The sequence below is a fragment of the Emydura macquarii genome, unplaced genomic scaffold (genome assembly GCF_026122565.2).
Source record: "Emydura macquarii macquarii isolate MOO-44397 ecotype Brisbane River unplaced genomic scaffold, CSIRO-AGI_Emac_v2 contig_1790, whole genome shotgun sequence".
Taxonomy (NCBI): domain Eukaryota; kingdom Metazoa; phylum Chordata; order Testudines; family Chelidae; genus Emydura; species Emydura macquarii.
The window spans coordinates 15,159,554-15,169,130 of record NW_027131927.1 but is presented as its reverse complement, the minus strand read 5'-3'; positions in this window follow the sequence as shown (position 1 = coordinate 15,169,130).

Below are 9,577 nucleotides of genomic sequence, written 5' to 3'. Positions count from 1 at the left end.
AAATGAAGGGCCCCTGAGTTGCTGTGCAGAGAGGACTACCTAATGAAGGGTGAGTCCTGTGTAGTATGACCGACTCCCCTCGCTCAGTTCGCCGTGGTCCTGACAGTGTTACTGTGACCAACGGTTTCCAGCCCTTCAATCAGTACCAATACTCAATGTCTCTGTTACAATCCGAGTCTATTTAATTCACAATTCCGATGAAGATATAAGAGATAGAAAGGAAAAGAAATCCTGAGCAATTAAGGATGTAAGCGATAGGAATGCATGCCTAAACTGTCGCGAGTCCCCCGATAGTACCTCAGTACCCCAGTCGTGGCTCCAAGCGAGACCGCTACAATAGCTGGTCCTCTGTTACCTCACTTGCCGTGTTCAAAAGCGACCAGTAACAGGCCCTAACTATACTTCTCATGCGTTAGGCCTGCTATGCCTGCTTCCTGCACGTAGCCCCAGCCTCACGGTAACCCTTAACCGTGTCCTCAGGACGTTTCAGTCTCACCTAGTCTCTGAGCGAAAGACTTTTCCCCTTGAAGCAATCTTAACCTAATCTTCTGTTACTTGTCTAAAGGTATCAGAGGTTTCCTACTTCCACAAATGGCTATGCTGCTCGGCAAAGAGCCCTTTGGTCAGGAAGGCCACTCCTACTAGGCCTAATACCTAATCACTGTACTCAATCGCAATATATTTACTCAATCTTTGATTCTGTCTTAATCAGTCTTTAATTCTGTCTCAATCTGCTCTGCTCTGCTCTGCTTCAAGTTGTTTCTCTTCCGGGCGAAGTCCAGAAGTCAAGGGGTCGAGAAGGGGGTTGTGTTGTCTATCAGCCTCTGCTGTGCTGATTACATCTGAATACACCACTCTCCTGGGCCGTTTGACTCTATCTTTTATCTAGTTTGGATCTTAGTCGATCCAATGCTTGGTGTTGCTGGTTGGTTAAAACTTTGGCCTACTTAGACTGGCACTTGCTGATTGGAACCAACAATTGGCTTCCGTGTCAATTTAGTATATTGGTTTGGTGATAGGCCCTTCATCTGGCTTATTTTGCTAGTCCAAAGAGGCCAGTGATATTTGCTTAATTTCCCCCTATTTATGCTAATTATACCTTATACGCAAAATCGAAACTTAACTTTATATGAAGAAACAAAACTTATCTAAAAACATGCACTGAAAGGATGACGCTCACCCATCTCTCATCCGTTACACTCGACCGCAACACATTCTACTATTCTACTTAACAAACAGACATCCGGCTGTATGTGAGCCGGGCGCATAGCGCCAGGCCTCACAAGTTGTAAGTGCTTTGGAAGATAGGATTAAAATTCAAAATGATTTGGACAAACTGGAGAAATGGTCTGACGTAAATAGGATGAAATTCAATAAGGACAAGTGCAAAACCCTCCACTTAGGAAGGAACAATCAGTTGCACACATACAAAATGGGAAATGACTGCTTTGGAAGGAGTATGTACTGTGGAAAGGGATCTGGGGAGGTAATAGTGGATCACAAGCAAACATCATTCTGGGATGTATTAGGAGTTTTGTAAACGAGACACGAGAAGTAATTCTTCTGCTCTACTCCACGCTGATTAGGCCTCAACTGGGGTATTATGTCCAGTTCTGGGCATCACATTTCAGGAAAGATGTGGGCAAACTGGAGCAAGTCAAGAGAAGAGCAACAATGTTTAAAGATCTAAAAAACATGATCTATGAGGGAAGACTGAAAAAACTGGATTGAAAAAGTCTGGAGAAGAGAAGACTGAAGGGGGACATGATAACAGTTTTCAAATACATAAAAGGTTGTTACAAAGAGGAAGGAGAAAAATTGTTCCCTTTGGCCTCTGAGGATAGGACAAGAAGCAATGGACTTAAATTGCAGCAAAGATGGTTTAGGTTGGACATTAGGAAAAACTTCCTAACTGTCAGGGTAGGTAAGCACTGAACTAAATTGCTTAGGGAAGTTGTGGAATCTCCGTCATTGGATATTTTTAAGAGCAGATTAGACAACCACCTGTCAGGGATGGTCTAGATCAGGGGTGGCCAACCCGCGGCTCGCGAGCCGCATGCAGCTCTTTGTTCTATCAAATGTGGCTCCGCGCATGGGGCACCAAAAATTTTTTACTTTCAAATGTGAAATTGACAAGCTGCCACCGAAATTGACAGATCAGCGTGAATTTTCGGCGGAAGGTAAGGTAAATGTGGCTCTTTGCGGTATCTATAGCTATTTTGGGGCTTTTCGTTTCTGACTGGTTGGCCACTCCTAGTCTAGATAATATTTAGTCCTGCCTTGAGTGCAGGTGACTAGACCACAATACCTCTCTAGGTCCCTTCCATTCCTACACTTCTATAATTCTATGATACAAAATTACTCAAGATAGTTAAGTCCAAAGCTAACTGTGAAGAGTTACAAAGGGATCTCACTAAACTTGATGACTGGGCCACAAAATGGCAGATGAAATTCAGTCTTAAGTGCAAAGTAAAGCACACTGGGGAAAAAATCCCAACTTTACTTACAAAGTTATGGGGTCTGAATTAGCTGTTACCATTCAAGAAAGAAATCTTGATGTCTTCAAGAATCGTTCTCTGAAAACAACCACTCAGTGTGCAGCAGCATGCAAAAAAACAAACAATGTTAGGAACCTTTAGGGAAGGGATAGAGAAGACAGAAAATATGATCATGCCACTATATAAATCCATGATATGCTCACATGTTGAAAACTGTATGCAGTTCTGATCATCCCATTTCAAAAAAGCTATATTAGAACTGGAAAAGCTGCAGAGAAGGACAACAAATATGATTAGGGGTATGAAACATCTTCCAAATGAGGAAAGACTAAAAAGACCGGGACTGTTTGGCTTAGAAAAGAGGGGATATGATAGACCTCTATAAAATCATGACTGGTGAGGAGACAGTGAATATGGGTGTGGTATTTATCTCTTCACATAACACAAGAACTAGAGGTCATCCAATGAAATTAATAGAGAGCAGGTTTAAAACAAGCAGAAGGAAGGACTTCTTCACACAACACATGATCATCTGGCAGTGGTCACTGTCAGCGACAGGATACTGGGCTAGATGGACCATTAGTCTGACCCAGTATGGCCGTTACTGTGTTCAAATTGAAACATGCTCTCTTGTGACAGCTCTTGGGCACTGAAATGTCACAGAGAGTCCAGAATCATCAGGAGCCATTGTCTATAGGGAAACATTTTCAAAATACATCACATGACATGGAAAACGGGTCCTTTGTAGGATACGCAGCTGCCTCAAATAGTGGAGATTTCAGATGAGAGGCTATAGGATTTCATTCACCTGTTTGTGTGAGCGTGGTGGTAATGTGTGGGGGGGCAGGAATGCAGCTGTCGGATCATGTCGGGGGGATAAGGAGAAGGGAGGAGAGTACATATGGGGGTCAGGGGAATGCATGACTGGATGTGTGTATGTTTATGGGGGGAGTTGTATGGTGAAGGGCATGTATGAACATGGTCTGTGCATCTTACTGTCTAAATGTGGGGAGGAATTATGTGGCCATAGGTGGATTTGGGTTTTTTTGGGAGAGTATTCAGGGGCAGACTGCCTAACCGGAGCGGTGTCTGTGTATGGTTAGGGAGGTCTGTGGGGGCATGTGTGCATGTGTATGTGTGATGGGCAGGTATATGTATGCTATGGAGGGTGCATATGCGATGGGGGGATGTATGTGGAGCATGGCAGGGGTGGATAGGTACCACCCGGCTTCAGTGGCCAACTGAGTGTGTCTGGGTGGAGGAGGCATGTGTTTCCAGAAAACGTGTGGATGGGGAATGTGTACCATTGTTAGTGGTATTAAGGGACGAGGGGTATGGACAGATGGGGTCTACGTGTGTATGTAGGCAGGGATGTTGGGAGTGGCTATGGGGGGGTCTGGGAGTAGCTGTGTGTGTGTGTGGGGAGAAGGCTAAGAGTGGCTGTGAGGGGGAAATTTAGGAGAGAGTGCATGCTCTATGTGTGGGGATGTTAGGCATGGCTCTGTGTGACATGCAGCTGGGAGTGACTCTGTGTGTGTGTAGGGGAGCTGGGAATGTGTGTGGGGAGTTAGCAATATCTTGTGAGGCTAGGAGTGGTTGTGTATGAATATGGAGAGGGACTGGGAATAGCTCTGTGTGTATGGGGAGTGGGACTGGGAGTAAGTGTGTGTGGAGGGAGGACTAGAGTAGATCTGTGGGGAGGTTGGGGCTGAGAATGGCTCTCAGGATCATGGGAACACTCAAACCATTCCACCACATCAAGGTCGCGATCCACAACTAAATCTAAGTATGCATCTAGGAACAAAGAATGTAGGCCATACTTACAGGAATGGGGGACTCTATCCTGGTGACTTCTCTATGACAACATGTCCATGATGGTCGTCAGCAATAGACCCAACAGAGACCCCTTCCTAGTCAAGACAGGAGTCAAGCAAGACTGTGTCATCGCTGCAACCCTTTTATCCATTTTATTTGCTGTTATCCTCCTCATCACTGACAAGCTCCCCTGCAGACTTGATATCCAATTAATGGCAAGCTTTTCAACCTTAATCATCTCCAATCCAAGACAAAGACTATTACTAAATCAGTCATTGAACTTGAATATGTGGATGACTGTGCTCTGTGTGTTCATTTAGAAGATCTTCAAACAACAGTCAACATCTTCTCTGAGGCCTGCAACCAACCAAGCCTCACACTCAACACCAAGAAAACTAAAGTGCAACACCAACATACTCCGAATCACCAGGATCCTGCTCCCGCAGTCAAAGATCAACAAAGAGACTGTGGAGAACATGGAGCACTCCCCCTACCTTAGCAGCTATCTGTCGCAGACAGCCAACACTGACAAGGAGATTCAACACCACCTCCAGTACACCAGTGCAGCTTTTGAACACTTGGGAAAATCAGTCTTTGAAGATGGTGACATCAAGAACCAAACCAAGCTTCTCATGTACCAGGCCATCATCTTTGCCTTCTGTTCTATGCTGAAACCTACGTCACGTACAGTAGACGCCTCAAAGCTCTTGAACAATACCATTAAGGGTGCCTCCGCAAGATCTTCCGAATCAAGTGAGATGAGCAATGCATCAACATCAGTGTTCTGAGTCCAAAACTTGGAGGATAAAAAAGCACTTCAAAGACACCTTTAAAGCCAACATAAATTTATGGGAAACCCAAGCCCTTGACTGATTAAAATGGGGAAGGACCTTGTGGCAAGGATCACCAGCATTTCAAGACTTAGCGAAGATAACAGGAAATGGAGAAATGGGAAAGGAGGAAAGACTGCGCCCCAGTCTGACTCAACAATCCAGATCCACCCCTTCCACCGACTGCAAACGTCTGCTCTCTGATAAGATCTGTGGATCTTGGATTGGTCTCAGTAGCCACCTGCAGGTCCACAAGCAATAACTGGCTATCACTTCATGGAAGATAATCATCCTCAAACTCCAAGGGATCACTGACTATTAAAACACATATTGGTTGTTTGTTCCCAAGCTTACCAAAAAATCCAGATTGCTCTGAATCAATTACCTGTCTTCTTCGTTATTTACCACTCCACCCATTTTTGTGTTATCTGCAAACTTTATCTATGATGATTTTATGTTCTCTTCCATGTCATTGATAAAGATATTAACTAGCATAGGGCCAAAACCCAATCTTTGCTATGGGAGTAGCTCTGTATGTGGGAGAGGAAGGGAAGGGGGTGGGAATGGCTCTGGGGGAGAGTGGAGGTTGGGAGTGACTACATGTGGAGGGAGAACTGGGAGTGGTAATGTGTGTGTGTGTGTGTGTGTGTGTGTTAATGGGGGATGGGAATGGCTGTGCATGGGGGGAGTTGGGAGTGGTGGTGTGTGTCGTGGGGGGCTAAGAGCGCCTCTGTGTATAGGGAAGATGGGATGACTCTGTTGTATGAAAGCAGTGTTACAGATTTGCCCTTCACTTTGGGGTATGCTCATTTATTAGGGTTACCTTCCTGGAGGGGGGGGGGGTGATTCTAGGTGTGTGATGCTACTAATGTACTGCTTGTGTTATTTGTGTGTTCATAGGGCTACAAGCCCCCTCCCAATGGAGCTATCCTGCAGGACTTAAGGTTTTCAGGGCTGGGTTCCTCCAGCACCCGATTCAAATAAACCCCCCACAGATACACACACATTTCAGATTAACTGAGTGCGTCTGAGCGGACCGGGCTATCAGCACTCTCAACTGACCCCTTATACGTCCCTGAACTCAGTAGGCTGGGTGACACCACACTTTCATTGGCTACCCTTATATGCCTCTTTGCCACGCACCAGAATAGAGCACATTTCTTGAACAGGCTGGGTCCAAACAGCACTTTTTCGTCTACTCCCTTCTATCTGCCCCTGGACTCAATCAGGCTGGGTCAAACAGCACTTGAGCCGCACCCTTAGTTGCCCCTGGACTCCATAGGTTAGGCAGAGTAGCATTTCCTGGCTATCCCCTTCATATGCCCCTTTACACCACAGTTGTACTAGCAGTAACACCCTTGATGAGCAAACCCCACAGGATTTTTGGGCACTCCAGAGATCTTTGGCTTAGGTAAGAGAAGCATTGCTACAGAGCAAGATAGGGATCAAGAACACAAAGGAGTACATGCAGTTTGGAGAAAGAGAGAGAAAGTGGCAACCAGCTTGATTATAACAGTTATTTTATTGCTAGGTATATAAAACTTATGATACTAATAGTATTACCATACAAGAAGAAAAAAACAATCAAATGCTTACAATACTACACAATTACAGTTGCGGTATTGGAGAGAGCTATCCCAGGTTTGATTGCAAAAGTAGAAAGTTATACCCAGGACTAAGAGAGAGGGGGAGAGAGACCAGTTGTGTTGGGGGAAGAAGGGGGGGCGGGGTTTGATCTCACCACTCCATGCAGTTCAGAGGTTCCCAGGAACAGGCTTGTCATCTTAGGGTCTGGAGTGCTTTTAGTCTGGCAGAGCCCCCAACACGATCAGTCAGGAAGAGAAGACAGGTTACAGTGGAACTGATGCAGAGTTTGGATCCAAGCATCAGAACAGAGGTTTGAGCTTTTATAGGGGATTTGTAGATACCAGGTTTGTTTATGGATAAACAATGTCTGGATAAAAGGAGCTGATCATTCCTGGAAGGGCGCTCTTCCTTGAGAGGGAACTCACAATGCAACCAGGTTTCAGTGTTTTGCATATCAATAACTAGAATGGTCTGATAACTGTGGAGCTGGATGTGCGCAGGTGTTAGTTCATTTACATCAAGAGCATAGATCTCCCAACATGCAATGCTTCCCTGCTGCAGCAATCCCAGAGTTCAGTGCGTTCCCTGCTATACCAATCCCAGAGTTCAGTGCGTGTTCCATCTTCGATGTAGATGAGGCTTCTGTTCTCCATTCATGTGCTAACTGAGATGCTTATGAGGCATGGGGAGTTGTCTCACCCTTGATGGGAGGGTTTCAGTTGTCTCCTGCATTTTCATATTGAAATGCCTTTGGTTTCTGGTTCAAGCATGGGCCGGTGGGGGGGTAATTCAGGTGAGCCAGAGAGAGTGAGTTGGGGTTTTGCACCCTGGTTCCCCAAGAGCACAGAGCTGCTAGGTAACAGCAGAGGTAGGAGAATGTGCATGTCCGTTAGAGAGAATATACACGCACATTAGATAATGGGTGAACTAGGGTTTTTAATTGAGTTAGGATATTACCATGAACAACAGGCCCAAAGCATGAGAGCAAAAAGACTGAGAGCATGAGAAAAAAGAGTTGAAGTGTTAAACTTGGAGTGACCCTTCAAAATACCAGTGTTGTTTTATTTATGGTTTGGGCTAAAATAACAGAAATAAGAATAAACAAACAAATAAATGAACACTATTAATTGGGTACTAGGCTCAGTAAATAATTGACTATATAAGAAATTGCTTCATCTGCCTTTAGCTAAGGTCCAATAATTGGCAATGACATCACTTGTTTGTTAAATTGTATAAAAAAAGTAAACTCTTAAAGGGTTCATTTGTAATACTTACCTGACCAAGTGGAGCTGACCAATATGAGTCTAAAAATCCCTGAGAGTTTAATCTGTAAGTATCTTGATCAAATGCTTATAAATGTTTTGTTACTGTTTGGATGAAGTAAATTGCTTATTATTTAGGCTATTTAGACATATTTAGAGCAATTGTATTAATACCATTTGGCCTTTGGATTTAATAAGTGAATTTATTGTTACATTGGTGATGTGGTAATACTGTGTTGTGACAGACTGTCCCCTTACGTTCATCACTTTTACAAAAGTATGATACATTTTGTACAGAGTATGCCTTGTGAGGTATCATTTGAAAACTCATAATTCACTGATCAATACTGTCCTGGTAAAATATGTGTGGCAACCCTGTATGTAGAGTTAAAAGATTCTATTATATGACATTGCCGAGACATGCTTCAAGTTAAAAAGAAAGCAACCCAAATCAGTACCTCAGAGACAGAAGATTAGCCAGTAACCTCAGGCACATACCAACATAATCAAGTGGACTATTACCAAGTTAAGCAGCCATTCTTTGGCAGGAAGAAGAGTGTAAGTGAGAAATGTACATATTGGCAAACAAACGGGTGTAGGTTCCCATCCAAAACAGACTTGCTGTCACCTGGACCTCATCTGGAGATTATTCTAAAAGAGAAAAGAAAGATATAAAAATGAGGAATAGAGGCACCAACTCACCTTTCTCTTTCATTCCTCTCTGCTCAGAGCAGCAACAATGCCTGAAGAAACACTGAACTGGTGGAGGGATTCTGGCTAGAAAGCTCTCTGCCAGTAAAAACTGAAAAAAACATGTGGTGAGAAAAGCCTTTGCTTTGAATTCATTTAGCTTGCTAAGTTAGGTATTAGTTAACATTTTTACCTTTTATTTTCTTTTATGCTTCATTATTTGCAATCACTTAAAATCTTTCTTTCTGTGACTAATAAACATGTTTTCTCTAAACCAGTGTGTGTTTGGGAGCCGCCATTTGAAATAACAAGATTTGTGCACATTATTTTCTATTACTGAAATGACAGACTTTCTATGATCTTGTATTGTACAGAAGAAAAGAGCTGGACAGTAAAAGACACACATTTCTGAGGACCAGTCTGGGATTGGGAATTTGCTAATGTCACCCTGTACTGTAATTCATGAGTGGTTAATTGTAACACTCATACAATTCATCTGGGAGTGATTTTGCGTGGTAGAGGCTGTCTGAGCAGGACCAAAGTGGTTGCTCTCACAGCGAAGCAGTGTCAAAGATACCCCAGGTTGGAGATTTGAGGAGACACAGCAGTCCATATTGTACCGTGGGAATGTCACACCTGTATAAATATTTCCAACAACATGTGTGGGGAAGAAGGCTGGGAGTGGCTGTGTGCAGTTATGTGTGTGTTTATGGGGGTTTAGGAGTGGCTGTATATGTGGGGGGAGGAGGTCAGGAAAGCTGGGAGAGACCGTGTGTGTGTGTGGAGGGGCCCTGAGAGTGGTTGTGGCAGGGGGTTAGGAGTGCCTCTGTGTAGGAGAAGGAAGATGGGGGATGCTAGGGGGAGGGGAGCTGGGAACGTGTGTGTGTGTGTGGGT